We start from the raw sequence: 16,286 nt of genomic DNA, 5'->3' as shown, positions 1-16,286 counted from the left end.
AATCTCTTTCTCTGGTCCCTCAGGTTGATGGCAACTCAATGTTTAAAATAGCTGTTCATGAGATCTTTCTAGTTATGGGTAAATGAAATGAGAATTCAGCTGCAACAAGGAGACATCCAGTCCTAGGAGGACTAAATCCATCTGACAAGCTGCATCTCAATCTGCCTTACACATTTCAAAGGAAAGCACTTTGTGATTTGCAAGTGCATCAAACTATTCAGTCAAGGCTGATGCACATGGAAGCTCTACAACAATGTTATTTTCATGACCTACGGAGCTTCATGAAGGTAATGAGTTTATACCACTTCATTACTGAAAAAATCAGCATTAAGACAGAACATTTTTATTTATCACCATCTGAAGCTTCTTTTTGGCTTCTAACTCTAGTTTTGTAGATCTTCTATAGGATACAAGAAACAAAAACCAAAAAACCAGGAGATGCATCAATATTTAAAGCGTTTTATGTATTTGTTGAGTAGAAGTGGTTAAAAAATTAAGAATTAGTCCTGGTTGCAAAAAAAAAAAAAAAAAAAAAAAAAAAAACTTTAAGCACAAAACCTCAATTACTGATTACTGTTGAAAAGATTATATTTAAGAAGAAAAAATATTCTGTCATGAGCATTAAGTATTTTATTATTAGCATAAGTAGAACATTTCCTCATCACTTTTTTGTGACTTAATAATTGCAAAACCAGGGAATGGGCAAGTGGATGAGTTTGAATTCATAACTGCCCATTAAGAGAACTGGATTCTTGTATCAAACCTACCTGTAGGGTATGTGACCTTTACCTACTTTATTTATGTGTACAAATAAGGTTAATCAAGTAGTCCCTCTACTTATTTTATGAGAGCACTGAGAAAATATTTATTTATATTTATTTATTTATTTATTTATTTATTTGAGATAGTCTCACCCTGTGGCTGAGGCTGGAGTTCAGTGGCACGATCTTGGCTCACTGCAACCTCCACCTCCCGGGTTCAAGCAATTCTCATGTCTCAGCCTCCTGAGTAGCTGAGATTACAGGCGTGAGCCACAACGGCCAGCTAATTTTTGTACTTTTAGTAGAGATGGGGTTTCACCATGTTGGCCAAGCTGGTCTTGAACTCCTGACCTTAGGTGATCCTCCTGCCTCGGCCTCTCAAAGTGCTAGGATTATAGGCATGAGCCACTGTGCCCGGCCTACTGAGAAGAATTTAAATCATGGAATGATGACAAAACATTGGTTGTGAATAAGCTCTTAAAAATGCATCAATTCACTGAAGTGAAGTGAACAAATGTTCCAACAGAAGTGTGAGGAAGAATATCACACAGACGTTTCCTTATTTACCATAAGTGAAGTTCCCAAAAGTCAGAGAGTTGTCTAGTCCAGCCCTTTCCATTAGAGGGGAGGTCTCTCAGTATACTAAGAGTATTTTAACAAAAGTAAATATATATATGAGAAAGACTTGGGCAATAAAAAAAAAAAAATTCTATTTTCTAATTATTCTTTGTTAGTAAGGGCCCTAAATCTAGAAGTGTATATGTTGGAACAGACTAGACCATGATACAAGAACAATCAAGGACAAAACAAAAAGGAATTTGGAATGAACAGATTATTCCCCAACTCACACTGTGAGGAGTAGTAACTAGTTCCTTAGACCAATCTCAGCAAGGCTGTCATTAGAGAATCCTGTGAGTCACTCTTGACATTCCATTTTTTTCCTACACCATAGCCAAATCCTATAGGTTCTACTTCCAAGATTAAAAACAAATGCACTTTTCTGTATCACCCCTGTAACCACCTCAGTCTAACCCTCCATCATCTCTTGCCTGAACCGCCCTTCCATTGCTCTCCCATTTTCCACTACTCTGTGTTTTCCCTAGATGGCAGTCAGAGGAATTTTTTAAAACTGTCCAGTGAATCTCCTAGTCTGTGCACTAAAAAATCCTCCAGTGGCTTCCCAATACACTTGAGATAAAGTCCAAATTACCTAACGTGACCTGCAAGGTCTTCATGATCTGCCCCCTGCCTCCCTCACTACTATTCTTTATTTTTTACCCGCTGCTTTCCACCTCACTCCTGCATACTGGCTCCCTTTCAATTATTTCAACCCAGTGAGTTGTTTGCTGCCTCAGGCCATCGTACTTCCTGTTGTCTCTGCTTAAAGTCTTTTTCTGTCTATTTTTTACCTAACTCATTTATCTTTCAGATTACAGCTTAAAAATCACTATATCAGAAAGGCCTTCCCTTGGTTCTCCAGCATAAATTAGGGCTCCCTCTTACACGCTTCCATCATACCAGTTATTTACTTTCACATAATGTCTAAGGGTATGTAATCATTTATTTATGTATATGTGTGCATATGTGTATATTTGTATACTTTCTTTTTTGGTCTCCCTTAAGACATTATAAGCTCCCAGAGGACACAAACCATCTGCCTTTTGTCTATTACTGAATACACAATGTTTAGCACAGTAGTCCACACAATACATATTTTTTTGAATGGATAAATGACCTGGTAAGGTGGGTAACTCCTTAGTATAGATGAGGATACTAAGATCCAAGCTTAAGCAACAGAGGAACTGGATCAGTATTCTAATGTCTGGCTAGAAAGTACTAGAAAAAAAATTTTTTTCCAGGATGGTCTGTATGATTCTGAAGAACAGTAGATTATTACTGTCTAGACCAATACTGTGATTTCTACTAGGTTTTTCCAGATGGCCACATATGCATTCACATTTATATGCAGACTTACATTCTAAGTGGTAAAAATTTTCAAAGGTTTCTTTCTTGGAAGAAAATATTTTTTGATTTTTCTGTTTTTCTTTCAACTCAGCTACAATTCATGATCCTTGGACACTATTCAGCTCATCAGAGTCAGACACAATGAAAGAACGAGCAAGGGACTAAATGGACATTTTTTGCTGGGTCAGTGGAGGTACTAGATTCAAACAATCATTTAATGACTTAATAACTAACGTTTCAGAATGTTTTCATTAAAATAATTTTGTGAAACTCATTTCTAGTCACTGCAGGTAAAATTTCTTTCAAACCCTTTTAGGTTAATTCTGTTGCTATTTCTACTATAGCACAACTACATGATTTAAAAGGCCAGGTTTCCCTGCAGGCTTTCATTATTTCACTGCCTTCAGTGAGAGCATGAGAATCTCTGCTGTGTCCTTGGGAGCAGCCTCAAGTCAAATAAAAAGAAGACTTTAATTGCACTGAGCATGTCTGCAGGGAGGATAAACACTTTTTCTCTACTCTTGTAAGTTCAGTAGCAGAAGCCTGCAAATTAAATTGACAAATGACAGATAAACAGGAGAAAAGGTTTATTTCATATGCACATGGGGGGCCTCACAGAAAAGAAGTGAAAATCCCAAAAACAGTTAGGCCTAAGAACTTATATACCATTTTTTAAAACGGTGATAAATTGTGGAGAAGTGATAAGACAAAGGAAAAAGGGGTGGGACTTGTGAAGGTGGTAAATTGTGGCCGATTAAACTATATGAGGGGAACTATTGGAAGACAAAGGTTATTTTGCAAGGTTTGCCATATGACTCAAGTTGGTGCTGTGGTGATAGGAATCTCCTCCTCCTAGTATGGGATGGGGAGGAGGAACAGCTTCACAAAGGGAAATTTATAGCCTGCTTTTAGGCAGAAATGGGAAAAGCAGAGTGTTTCTTCTGTTCTGCTGTTTCTTAATTGCCTTCAGCTCAAAATAATCCTTATGACAAAGTGGCATATTTTGGGGTGGCATATTCTGGATCTCCTTCAATGTCCAACAGTCCCAACGAAATGGAAAAGTGGGGAGGAAAGAAATGATTTTGGGAGAACCCTTTTTCAGGAAGTTTTTCTCAAATTTGGATCTCAGACGTACTCTCTGAGACCCTCTAGGATTTTCTCTTTTTTTTTCTCCCATTAAAAAGAAATTTGGCAAGATATACATAAAACATAAAATTTATCATTTTTAGCCATTTTTAAGTATAAAGTTCAAGAGCATCAGGTATATTCACATCATTGTGCAACCATCACCACCATCTATCTCCAGACTTTTTTCATCTTGCAAAGCTAAAACTGTAGACATAAAACACTCACTCCCCATTCACCACCTGCCCTTCCTTCCTCACAACCACTTCCCACCCCCCAACTGTATCTATGAATTTGACTACTCTATGTACCTTAGATAAGTTGAATCATACAGCATTTGTCCTTTTGTGACTAGGCATAATGTCTTCAAGCTTCATCCATGCTGTAACATGTGTCAGAATTTCCCTCTCTCTTATTTTTGAGACAGGATTTGCCCAGGCTGCTCTTGAACTCCTGGATTCAAGCGATCCTCCCATCTCAGCCTCCTAAGTAGCTGGGATTACAGGGATACATCGCCACGCCTGGGTCCCTCCTTTTTTAAGGCTGAATAATATTTTACTGCATGTATATACCACTTTGTTCATCCATTCATCCATTGATGGACACTTGGGTTGCTTCCACCCTTTGGCTATTGTGAATAATGCTGCTATAAACATGGTTGAACAAATGTCTTTTTTGAGTCCCTGTTTTCAATTCTTTTGGATATATACTCAGAAGTGGAATTATTTAATCATATGATAATTCTATTTTTAATATTCTGATGAACCATACAATTTTCCATAGTGGCTGTACCATTTTACATTCCCACCAGCAGCACACAAAGGTTGTAATTTTTCCACATCCTTGCCAACACTCTTATTTATTTTCTGTTCTGCTTTGTTTATAATCATCATTCTAATGAGTGTGAAGTTGTATCTCATGGTTTTGAGTTGCATTTCCCTCATGATTAGTGACCTTGAGTCTCTTTTCATGGGCTCATTGGCTATTTGTATATCTTCTTTGGAGAAATGTCTATTCAAGTCATTTGCCAACTTTTTAATCATTTTTTTTTCTTTCTCAGAAAGGGCATCAGTATGTTACTCAAATTTAAGAGACTGCCAACCAAATCCTAGAGATAAATCTGTTAGCTACTTGATATTAAATTTCTTACAAATACTATTGCTATTATAAGTAAAACAATCTCCACTTAATTTTTAAAATTATTAAGTGTGAAGTATAAGTCACATACAGAAAAATGTGCATAAGAGTACAGCATGAATTTTCACAAATGGACATGCTTTTATAACTAGCGCCAAAATCAACAGAGAGAACCTTACTAGAAGGAAGCCCCTCTTTCAGTTGCTAACTGGAAGCCCCTCTTCTAGTTGCTAACTCCTTCCAGTCACTATCCCCTGCCCACCAAGGTAACCATTATGCTAACTTTGAGCAGCTTAGTTCTTCTGTTTTTGTACTTTATAGAAATGGACTTATGCCATGTGTACTTTTGTTGTCTTTTTATGCTGGGCATTAGGTTTCCGCAGTTGATCCACGTTGTTGCCCGTAATTATTGCAGATGGTTCTTTGCGTTGCTGTATAGTGTTTTATTATGCGAACCCTGTGTAATTTCATTCATTTGTTCTATTGTTGATGGTCTTTTGGGTTATTCTCATTAAGGAATTATTACAATAAATGCAGCTACGAACATTCTGATACCTGACTGTCGGTGCACCCTAAGTATTCATTTCTCTTTGCTCTATATGGAGGCGTGGAACTGTGGGGCCATAGGGTATGCACCTTTTGCAGACAGTCCCAAACTGTTGTTCAAAGGAGTTGTTCCAGTTTACATTCCAGCAGCAGAGTAGAAGAATGCAGTGACTTTACATCCTGGCCAACACTTGGTATTTTCCATCTTTTTTTTCTATTCTATTTTATTTTGAAATATAAAAACAACTGAAGCAAACAAAGTTGAGATTGCTTTTGCGGGACCTTTTCGTTTTTGGTTTGCTTCTCTGAATAATTAACCATCTCAGGCTTCTATTTTGTCCAGCCAAATCCTGCAGGCTGTGTGTGTGCGTTTTCGACTTTGTTCGACATTTTTTGCTCACTCGGCCACTTAAGATGTCATCTGGTCAAGAAAATAAGGTATGTGTCCGATGCGGGGCAAGCCCTTTGAGGACTCTGGAAGTGTGATAAGTCTGTGAAACTTATGCAGACCGTCATTGGCCTATTTCTCTTTTCTAGAGTTCACGATCTAGGAGATCCTGCTCGCCTCTGGTCTCCCCACTGCCCTCCCGGGATCCCTTGGAGGCGCCTGGAAAGCTGAGCTGCCGCCCGCCACCCGCCAGAACATGGGCGGGGCAGGGCCGCTGGTCTGCACAGAGCACGCGCAAACGAAGCACGGCGCATGCTCCGCAGCGCGGCGGGTCCACAGATGAGGGGAGTCGAGACTCCCGCGCCCCACCATCCCCATCGGAGCTGCTGCTGAGCCACTCAATCTGAGCCCTGGCTACCAATAAAGTTCGTTTAAAAATCATAATCATTCTTAAGAGAGCGAAAGAGGGTGCGAACTAGCCGCGCGGCCCCGCAGGGAGAACTGGCGCGTCGGGAGGAGGCAGCGGCAGCAGCGGTTGCGCCGCGACCAGGAGGAGCCGGTGGCGCCGGGCGGCGGGTCCGCGGCGGGCGGGGGACGGTGAGTAGCGGCTCGCGCTGCGGTGCAGCGGCGCTGCACTCACTCGCCCTCTCCAGCGGCTGGGGGTTCGTCCGGCTCCACTGGGGAAGAGTCAGCTTCTCCCCGGGGTCCCGGTTTGTGCCTTACTCTCGGGAGTGGGCAGGGGCCTCCAGGCCCGGCTCCCCCATCCCCGGGTTCGAACAGCGCTCTCCCGCCCTTGAGCACCGATCCCAAGTTCCAGCTAGAGAAGGTGGGCGGCAGCGCCAGCCCGGCGCCCCCTCCCAGCTCCCAGCGGTCGGTACCTGGAATTGCCAGGTGGGCGGAAAAGAGGGATGGAGCGGGGGCGGCGCTGCGGCCCCAGTCTGGCCGAGAGTTCGGCTTTTTGCCTGCCCCAAGTCCTGAATGGGGAAGGGGCGACCCAGGCTGGGCCGGACACCGGTGAGGGCGTGAAGTGCTCAGGTTAGGTTTGACGGCGAAGAGGGTCCTCAGCTCCATCAAGGCATGTAGACTCCTCTTCTCCCTGCAGTGCGACCCCTCTTTATCCGCGACCCCACCCTTCCCTAGTTTCTTGCTCATAGAGTGCTGGAATATAAATGAGCCAAATTGTGCTGTTCCATTGACACTGGTTGCTACAGACTTAACTTTACTCGGAGATCCGAGGAGCCATCGGCAGTTCCCTGGTGTAAGAACGTGAGAGCGTGTGAGAGTAAGAACTTCCTTATCAAGAGCTAGTGAAGTGGCAGTGAGGTCTGAAAAGGGCTGTTAACTTCTCTAGGTTTTTATATATCTCCTAACATCCAGGTAATTTCATTGACCTAAGAAGTTTTTCAGTATTTTTACAAATATAACTGTACTTAAATAAAGGCCGTTGTGAGAAAACAACCTTTTGATTGGTGAGTTAACTCACCCTTTGTTTTTCTGATTTATTAGTCTGCATTAGCAAAATGTTAAGTTTTGGGGAAAGGGTGTTTATATAAAGTATTATTGTCAAGGTCTTTAATTATACTCAGAATTATGCTTATTTCTAGGAACGTAATTGTTTTGACCTAGTGTTTTAAGTCTATGGAGTAGTTTCTGAAAAGCAAGAGTCTGACTGCCTGTTAACATTTAATTTGGCTTTTTTCTTTAAATTTATTTATTTATTTTTTTTTGAGAGGAGTCTCGCTCTGTAGCCCAGGCTGGAGTGCAGTGGCCGGATCTCAGCTCACTGCAAGCTCCGCCTCCCGGGTTCACGCCATTCTCCGGCCTCAGCCTCCCGCGTAGCTAGGACTGCAGGCGCCCGCCACCTCGCCCGGCTATTTTTTTTTTTTTGTATTTCTTAGTAGAGAAGGGGTTTCACCGTGTTAGCCAGGATGGTCTCGCTCTCCTGACCTCGTGATCCACCCGTCTCGGCCTCCCAAAGTGCTGGGATTACAGGCTTGAGCCACCGCGCCCGGCCTCTTTAAATTTATTTTAAGGAAATTAATGTATTATTTTTAAAAGTATATGGTAAAATTGATCTTTTTTTCGGTGTACAGTTCTGCGAATTTTAGACTCATGTAACCACCACTACAATAAGGATGTAGAACAAATCTATCACTCCCCGCCCTCACAGAAAAAAAAAAAAACCTAATGTGATCCCTTTATATCATATTCCTTACCCCTGGCAATTATTAATATTTTCTAGAAATGGAATCATAACAGTTGGTAATCTTTGGATATTAGCTTTTTATTCACTCAGCAAAATGCCTTTAAGATTTTTCCAAGTTGTTTCATGTATGGATAATTTCTTTTCTTATTGCTGAGTACTGTTTTATTATGTGGAAATGCTACAGTTTGTTTCTACATCTGCCCATTGAAGGACATTGAGGTTGTTTTCAGTTTTCTGTGATTATGAATCAATCTGCTGTAAATACCATGTAAAGGTTTTTTGTATGGACATGTTTTCATTTCTCTAGGGTATTGCTACAAGTGGATTGCAGGGTCATATGGTAAATGTATGTTTAATTTAAAAAAAAAAAAACACTGTTAAACTCTTTTCTGGAGTGTCTGTGTCATTTTGCATTCCCACAAGCAACATGTGAGAGTTCTAGTTGCTCCACATACTCCCAGCATTTGGTAGTGTCAGTTTTTTAAGACTTAGCCATTTTAATAGGTGTGTAGTGGTATCTCATTGTAGTTTTAATGTGCCTTTAACTAATGGCTAAAGATGTTGTACATGTTTTCATGTGTTCATTTGCCACATGGAGTCGTTGGTGAGGTATCTGGCCAAGTCTCTTGCCCATTTTTAAATTGGTCTGTTTTCTTATGTTGAATTTTGAGGGTTCTTCTTATGTTCTGGATACAAATTATATGTCAGTTACATGTTTTTCAGGTATTTTCTTCCAGTCTGTCTTGTCTTTTCATTCTAACAGTGTCTTTCAGACAGCAGTGTTTTTAATTTTGGTGAAATCCAGTATCAATTTTTCCTTTTATGGATCTTCTGGTGTCATGTCTAAGAACTCTGCCTAACAGGTCAAGATTTTCTCCTTCTAAAAATTGTTTTATAAAAGTATTCCATTTAGATCTGTGATCCATTTGAGTTAATTGTATAAGGTGTGAAGGTTTACTTTTTTGCTTATGGACGTCCAGTTGTTCCATTAGCATTTGTTGAAAAGACTGTCTTCTCTCCATTGAATTGCTTTTGCACCTTTGTTAAAAATCAATTGGCTTTATTTGTGAGGGTCTATTTTGGGCCTGTTTTGTTCCACTGATTTACTTAACTTTCCCTAGGCCAGTATCACACTTTGTTAATTTAGCATTGTAATGTCTTAAAACCAGGTAGTATAATTTCCTCCAGTTTCATTCTTTTTCAAAATTGTTTTAGCTATTCTGATTCTTTTACCTTTTTGTATAAAGTTTAGAATCAACTTGTGGATACAGAAAAATTTGCTAGTGCTTTGACTGAAATTGTATTACACCCACAGATCAATTTAGGGAAAATTGCTAAGTTTACTTTGTTGAGTCTCCCAATCCATGAACATGATATGTCTTTCCATTTATTTAGGTCTTTGATTTGTTTAGTGTTTTATAGTTTTCAGCATACAGATTGTGTACATGTTTTGTTACATTTATACCTAAGTATTTAATGTTTTTTGAGCTATTGTAAATCTCATTCTAAAAAATACTGGTTTCAAATTGTACATTGTATGTGGAAATACAATTGAATTTTGTGTGTTGTACATATGTCCTCTGACTTTGCTAAACTCATTAGTTCAGGGTTTGGTTTTTAAATTTTTGGTAGATTCCATGGGTTTTTCTACAGAGATAATCATGTCACTTGTGAATAGAGAAAGTTTTATTTATTTTTTTCCTAATCTGTGTTTTATTTATTTTTGTTTCCTATAACAATGACTAGAACTTCATGTATGATGAATAGGAGTAGTGAGAATAGATATCCTTACCTTGTTCCCAATCTGAGGAAAGCAGTCTTCCAGAATTGTTTTATGTTATAGATGCTTTTTTTTTTTTTTTTTTTTTTTTTTTTTGAGACAGAATCTCACTCTGTCATCCAGGCTGGAGTGCAGTGGTATGATCTCAGCTCACAGCAACCTCTGCCTCCCTGGTTCAAGCAATTCTTGTGCCTCTGTCTCCTGAGTAGCTGGGATTACAGGTGAGCACCCCCACACCCAGTTAATTTTTTGTATTTTTAGTTGAGACGGAGTTTCACCATGTTGTCCAGGCTGGTCTCGAACTCTTGAGCTCAGACAATCTGCCGCTGCAGCCTCCCAGAGTGTTAGGATTACAGACGTGAGCCACTGTGCTTGGCCTATAGGTGCCTTTTACCAGGTCGAAGAAGTCCCATTCTATTTGTAGTTTGCTCAGAGTTTTCTCACAAATGTTGAATTTTGTCAAGTATTTCTTCTGCATCAATTGATATTATGTTGTGTTTATATGGTGGATTACATTGATTGCTTTTTGAGTATTTAACTAGCCTTGCATTCCCAGAATAAAGTCTACTTGGTTGCAATGTATTATTGTTTTTAAATATTGCTGAATTCAGTTTATTAATACTTTGTTGAAGATTTTTGCATCTTTGTTCAGAAGAGTTTGTCTAATTTTCTTTTTTGTAGTGTCTTTTTGTGGTATCAAGATAATGCTGGCTTCATAAAAAGAGTTGGCAAGTGTTTCCTCGTCTCTATTCTGGAGGAGATTGTGTACATTGATGTTAATTTTTTAAATGTTTAGTAGAATTCTTCAGTGAAACTGCCTGATCCTGTATATTTCTTTCCGAGTTTTTACATTACAGATTCAATTTCCTTCATAGTTATAGGGGTATTCAAATAGACCTCTGTTATATTGGGTGAATCATGGTCGTTTATGCTTTTGAAGAATTTGGTTCATTTTGTCTGGGTTGTCACATTTATGTGTGTAGGGTTGTTACGTTATCCTTTTCAGTCTGCAGAGTCTATGTTGCTATCCCCTATTTTATTCCCGGTATTGGGTATTTGTGTTCTCTCTCTTTTTTGTGTTAGTCTCACTAAAGTATTGTTACATTTATTGATCTTCTCAAAAAGCCAGCTTTTTGTTGCATCAGTTTTTCTGTTTGCAATTTCATTGATTTCTGTTCTTCTTTTTTAGTATCTTCCTTTTTTTGCTTGCTTTGGGTTTATTTTGCTCCTCTAGTTCTTGAGGTGAGTGCTTAGATTATTGAGTTGAAACTTTTTTCCTTTTCTAAGGTAAGCATTTAGTGCTCCAAATTTTCGTGTCTCAGGCTGGGCACGGTGGCTCACGCGTGTAGTCCCAGTACTTTGGGAGGCTGAGGCGGGCAGATCACTTGAGCCAGGAGTTAGAAACCTGCCTGGCCAACATGATGAAATCCTGTCTCTACTAAAAATACAAAAATTAGCCCAGCATGGTGATGCATGCGTGTAGTCCCAGTACTCGGGAGGCTGAGGCAGGATTGCTTGAACCTGGGAAGGGGAGGTTGCGGTGAGCCAAGATCGGGCCACTGCACTCCAGCCTGGACTGCTGAGTGAGATTCTGTCTCAAAAATAGTAATAATAAAATAAAATATATTTTCCCATTTCAGCACTACTTTAGCTGTGCCCCACTAAGTTTCACATGTATTTTCACTTTCATTTAATTAAGTTTTTTTTTTTTTATACTTTCCTTGTGACTACTACTTTGAATGTTGGATTGTTTTAAAAGTGTGTGCTTTTAGTTTCTGTCTGGAGATTTCCCTGTTTTATCTTTCTGTTACTGATTTCTAGTTTGATTCCATTGTGATCAGTGAACACATTCTGTATGGTTTCCATTATTTTAAGTGTGTTTGAGACAGGAGGTCGATAGATCTGGTTCCACAAGATACAGGTCTTAAAAGATCTCCACTGACAAAACAGGATGCAGTAAAGAAGCTGACTAAAACCAAGATGGTCATGCAGGTGACCACTGGTTGTCCTCACTGCTCATTATATGCTAATCATAATACATTAGCATAGTAAAGGTTACTGCCATCAGCACCATGACAATTTATAAATGCCATGGCAATGTCTGAAAGTTACCTTATATTGTCTGAAACGTTCTGGGAATTCCCCATCCCTTTCCCAGAAAACTCAAGAATAATCCACCCCTTGTATAGCATGTAATAAAAAAAAAAAACATAAAAATAACTAACCACCAGCCCTCAGGGCCGCTCTGTCTATGGAGTAGCCACTCTTTTATTCCTGTACTTTCTTAATAAACTTGCTTTCACTTCATTCTGTCGGCTCACTCTTGAATTCCTTCTGCACAAAGCCAAAAACCCACGTGGCCTCCTGGGCTGAACTCCAGTTTTGGGGTTTGCCCTGTGACATGCTGATGTTTGTTTTATGGCCTAGAATATGTTCAATCTGGGTACTTGAAAGGAAGTATATTGTGCTGTTGTATAGACAGTTCTATAAATGTCAATTAGATTCTGGCTTTATTGTGTCTTTAGAATCTCATTTTGATTTATCTCTGTGTTTTTGAGTGTACCTGTTTGTATTATTGTTTTAGTGGTTGTTCTTGGTATTACATTACCTACAGTCATGCATTGCTTAACGATGGGGATGCACATTATGGTTTTGTCATTGTGTGAACATACTAAAATGAACTTACACAAACCTAGATGGTATAGCCTACTGCACATCTAGGCTGTATGCTATAGCTTATTGCTCCTAAGCCACAAACCTGTACACTGTTACTGTATTGAATACTGTAGGTACTTATAACACATTGGCAAATATTTGTGTTTAAATATTTAAACATAGAAAAGGCATAGTAAACATATGGCATTGTAATTTTAAGGGACCACTGTTGTATATGCAATCCATCATTGACCGAAATGTTGTTATGTGGTGCATGACTGTATATGTGATTTATCACCATAATTTATCATTGCAGTCAATATTTTACAAATTCAAGTGAAGTGTAGAACGCTTACCTCCCTTTATAGTCCTTTATCCATCCCCATTTATAATTAATTGTCTTAAATATTTTCCCTGCATATATTGAACACCACATTGGACAGTTTTATAATTTTTTTTCAACTATCAAACATAGTTTAGAATACTCAAGAAGGGAAGGGAAGTCTATGGGATTTAACAGTATTTTTGCTCTTACCATGTTCTTTTGTTCTGATATTCCAAGTTCTTTGTTTAAAAAATTATTTCCTTTCCACCTGAGAACGTCCTTTAGCTGTTCTTTTGCATTGGTCTGCTGTCAACAAATGCTCTCAGTTTTCCCTCATCAGAGATTACCTTGATTTCCTTTTCATTCCTAGAGGATATTTTTGTTGGATATATAATTTTGAGTTGACATTTCTTTTCTTTCAACACTCAAAAAATGATGCGCCACTTCCTTCTGGCCTCCATGGTTTCTGAGGAGAAATTCACTGTCATTCAAATGACTTTTCCCCATCCTTTTTCTCTGGCTGCTTTCAAAATGTTTTGTCTTTAGTTTTCAGAAGTCTGACTTTGATTTGTTTAGGTCTAGATTTTGACTGGTTTATCCTGTTTGGGATCTACTCAGCTTCTTGAATCTGTAGCTTTGTCTTTTTCCATATTTGGGAAATTTTCAGTCATTATTTCTTCAAGTCCTTTTTTAGCCCTATCTTCTTCCTCCTCTCCTCCTGGAACTCCAATGACAGAAATATGCAATTTTTTTGTGGTTTAGTTCCACAGGTCCTGAAGGCTTTTTCCTTTATTTCAGTCTTTGTTTGCTTGGCTCAGATTGTATGTTCAAGTTCACTAATTCTTTCCCCTGTCCTCTCTATTCTGCCGTTGAACCTATCATTGAGTTTTTAAAATTATGGTTATTATAATTTTCAGTTCTACTTTCCATTTGGTACTTCTTTATATCTTCTGTTTATTTTTGAGACTCTTTATGTTTTACATTTATTCAGGTATATCCATAATTGCTCACTGACTGCCAGTTAACTTTTTGTGTTTAAAATCCTGTTACATAAATCTAATGTCTGTCATCTCATTGCTAGTGTCTATTGATTGTCTTTTGCATTTGAGTTAAGATTTTTCTGGTTCTTGGTGTGCTGAGTGATTTTCGATGAAACCAGGACATTGGGAGTGTTATGTTGTGATTCTCTGGTCTCATTACATTCTCTTTTAGCTTGATTCTCTTCCTTTGATGTGCTCCAAAAACAGGAAGGGTGGGGCAGTACCTCTTTACTACCAGGTGAGGATAAAACTCCAGGTTTCCTGCTTGTCTTCCATTGAAACATAGTGGGCTGGGTGCGGTGGCTCGTGCCTGTAATCCCAGCACTTTGGGAAGTCAAAGCAGGCAGATCGCTTGAGCCCAGGAGTTTGAGATCAGCCTGGCCAAAATGGCAACACCCTGTCTCTACAAAAAATGCAAAAACTAGCCAGGCGTGGTGGTGTGCGCCCGTAGTCCCAGCTGAAATGGTAGGATTGCCTGAGCCCAGGAAGTTGAGGCTGCAGTGAGCTGTGTTCACCCCACTACACTCCAGCCTGGAGTGTAGAATGAGACACTGTCTTAAAAAAAAAAAAAAAAAAAAAAAGAGAGAAAAAAACTGAGAGTGGGAAGAGCTCCTCTTACTACTCGTCATGATGACTCTCTACTGGGGCCACCGATACCACCCTGACTGGGAGGAGGTGACCCACTGACACTGCGGGGAGTCAGCAGATGGCCTTCTTACCTGTGAGAGATAGTGGAAGTCCTGACTTTCTAATAGGCTTCATCTGACACCACCCCAGCAAAAAAGTGGAGGTAAAAATGGGTAGGGATGACTGAATTGGTGGATGGGTGGAAGTTCAGCCTCCCACATGGTCTCCAGGGATGCCTTGGTGGTGGTTGGGCAGGGGTTGGGGGAGCCTTCATTTCTCCCCAGTGAGGATGAAAGTCCTCCCCAGTCCTCCCCCGGTTGGTCTTCTCTGACACCACCCCATTGAGGGAGTTGGGGTGCATCAATATAGTCCTCACAAGGGTAGAGGTGTTTTCTATGTTTCTTTCTTTTTTTTTTTTGAGACGGAGTCTCACTCTGTTGCCCAGGCTGGACTGCAGTGGCGCGATCTCGGCTCCCTGCAAGCTCCGCCTTGCTAGGCTTTCCCTTTCCTGGTCCTTTGACTCAAGAGAGTAGCTTTTATGTTTCTTTTTGTCATTGGTGGTGACATTTCCTGGTTACTAGCTTCTCTATAATCCAGTCTGGGATATATGAGGTAAAAAGAACTCAAGGAAAACTCATTACCATGTTGTTCTTTATGCCTTGTGGTACCTTTTCACTTTTCGATGTCTAATGTTTGTTTATATATAATATTCACAAATTTTAGTTATATTTAGAGGAAGGAATAGGGAAAAATGTCTATCATTTCAGAAGCAAAAGTGTCTGAAGTATGTATCTTTAAAAGGATAAAATGTGATAAGAGTTTTGTTGTTGCCTTTTTATGAACATAACAGTCTTCTGGGGTGAAGAATTATTTAGGTAGAGAAAGGAAGTTGCTTTCTAGGAGCTGAACCAGTGTGAGATACAGCTGGATGAACAGGGGTCAGCTCCTGGTCAGAATTTTATATTTGACCCTGTGTCCTGAAGACTACATCTTGTGTAGGGTAATAGGATGGTGATACTTGATGTCCAGATTGTACCCTAGACCAGGGGTCCCCAACCCCCAGGCCGTGGACTGGTACCATTCCGTGGCCTGTTAGGAACTGGGCTGCACAGCAGGAGGTGAGTGGCTGCAAACATACCTGAGCTCCGCCTCGTCACATCAGCAGCAGCATTAGATTCTCACAGGAGCCCAGACTCTATTGAGAACTACACATGTGAGGGATCTAGGTTGCAGCGCTCCTTATATCCTTATGAGAATCTAACTAATGCCTGGTGATTTGAGGTAGAACAGTTTTATCCCCAAACCATCCCTCCACCGTGCCCCCCACCAACCTCCCATCTGTGGAAGTTGTCTTCCACCAAAACAAGTCCCTAGTACCAAAATGGTTGGGAACCACTGCCCTAGACCATCTGATTGTATACACAGAGGATAAGATGCAGGTATCAGGCATCAGGTTTTTTTTTTTTTTTTTTTTTTTTTTTTTTTTTTTTAAAGACAGGGTCTTGCTCTGTCACCCAAGCTGAAGTGTAGTGGTACAGTCATAGCTCACTGCAGCCTTGAACTTCCGGGCTCAAACAATCCTCCCGCCTTAGCTTCCAGAGTCGCTGGGACTACAGGCTTACGCCACCATGCCCGACCAATTTTTTTTTTTTTTTTTTTTTTTTTAATAGAGACAGGGTCTCACATGGTGCCCAGGCTGGTCTTGAACTCCTGGCCTCAAGCCGTCCTCCT

General features: G+C 40.0%; 2 protein-coding genes across 7 annotated transcripts in view; one reads left to right on the top strand and one right to left on the bottom strand.

Moving 5' to 3' along the window:
- Positions 1-6,966, bottom strand: part of PRIM2 (DNA primase subunit 2) — a 388,757-nt gene extending 381,791 nt beyond the window's left edge. The window contains exon 1 of the mRNA XM_025382480.1: positions 6,801-6,966. The gene's annotated coding sequence lies outside the window, so the exon portion shown is untranslated. The remainder of the gene's footprint in view (positions 1-6,800) is intronic.
- The window catches only part of RAB23 (RAB23, member RAS oncogene family), a 34,988-nt gene continuing 24,856 nt past the window's right edge, over positions 6,155-16,286 (top strand). Inside the window, exon 1 of one of the 6 annotated variants that reach the window (XM_025382487.1) lies at positions 6,155-6,347. The gene's annotated coding sequence lies outside the window, so the exon portion shown is untranslated. Of the gene's footprint in view, positions 6,814-7,061; positions 7,205-16,286 lie in introns of those variants that run through there. The other 5 variants (XM_025382483.1, XM_025382484.1, XM_025382485.1 and 2 more) reach the window with 5 other exon arrangements.

This window comes from Theropithecus gelada, chromosome 4 (assembly GCF_003255815.1).
Source record: "Theropithecus gelada isolate Dixy chromosome 4, Tgel_1.0, whole genome shotgun sequence".
NCBI classification, from domain to species: domain Eukaryota; kingdom Metazoa; phylum Chordata; class Mammalia; order Primates; family Cercopithecidae; genus Theropithecus; species Theropithecus gelada.
The sequence above is the reverse complement of the archived record's forward strand: the minus strand, read 5'-3'. Positions and strand labels throughout refer to the sequence as shown.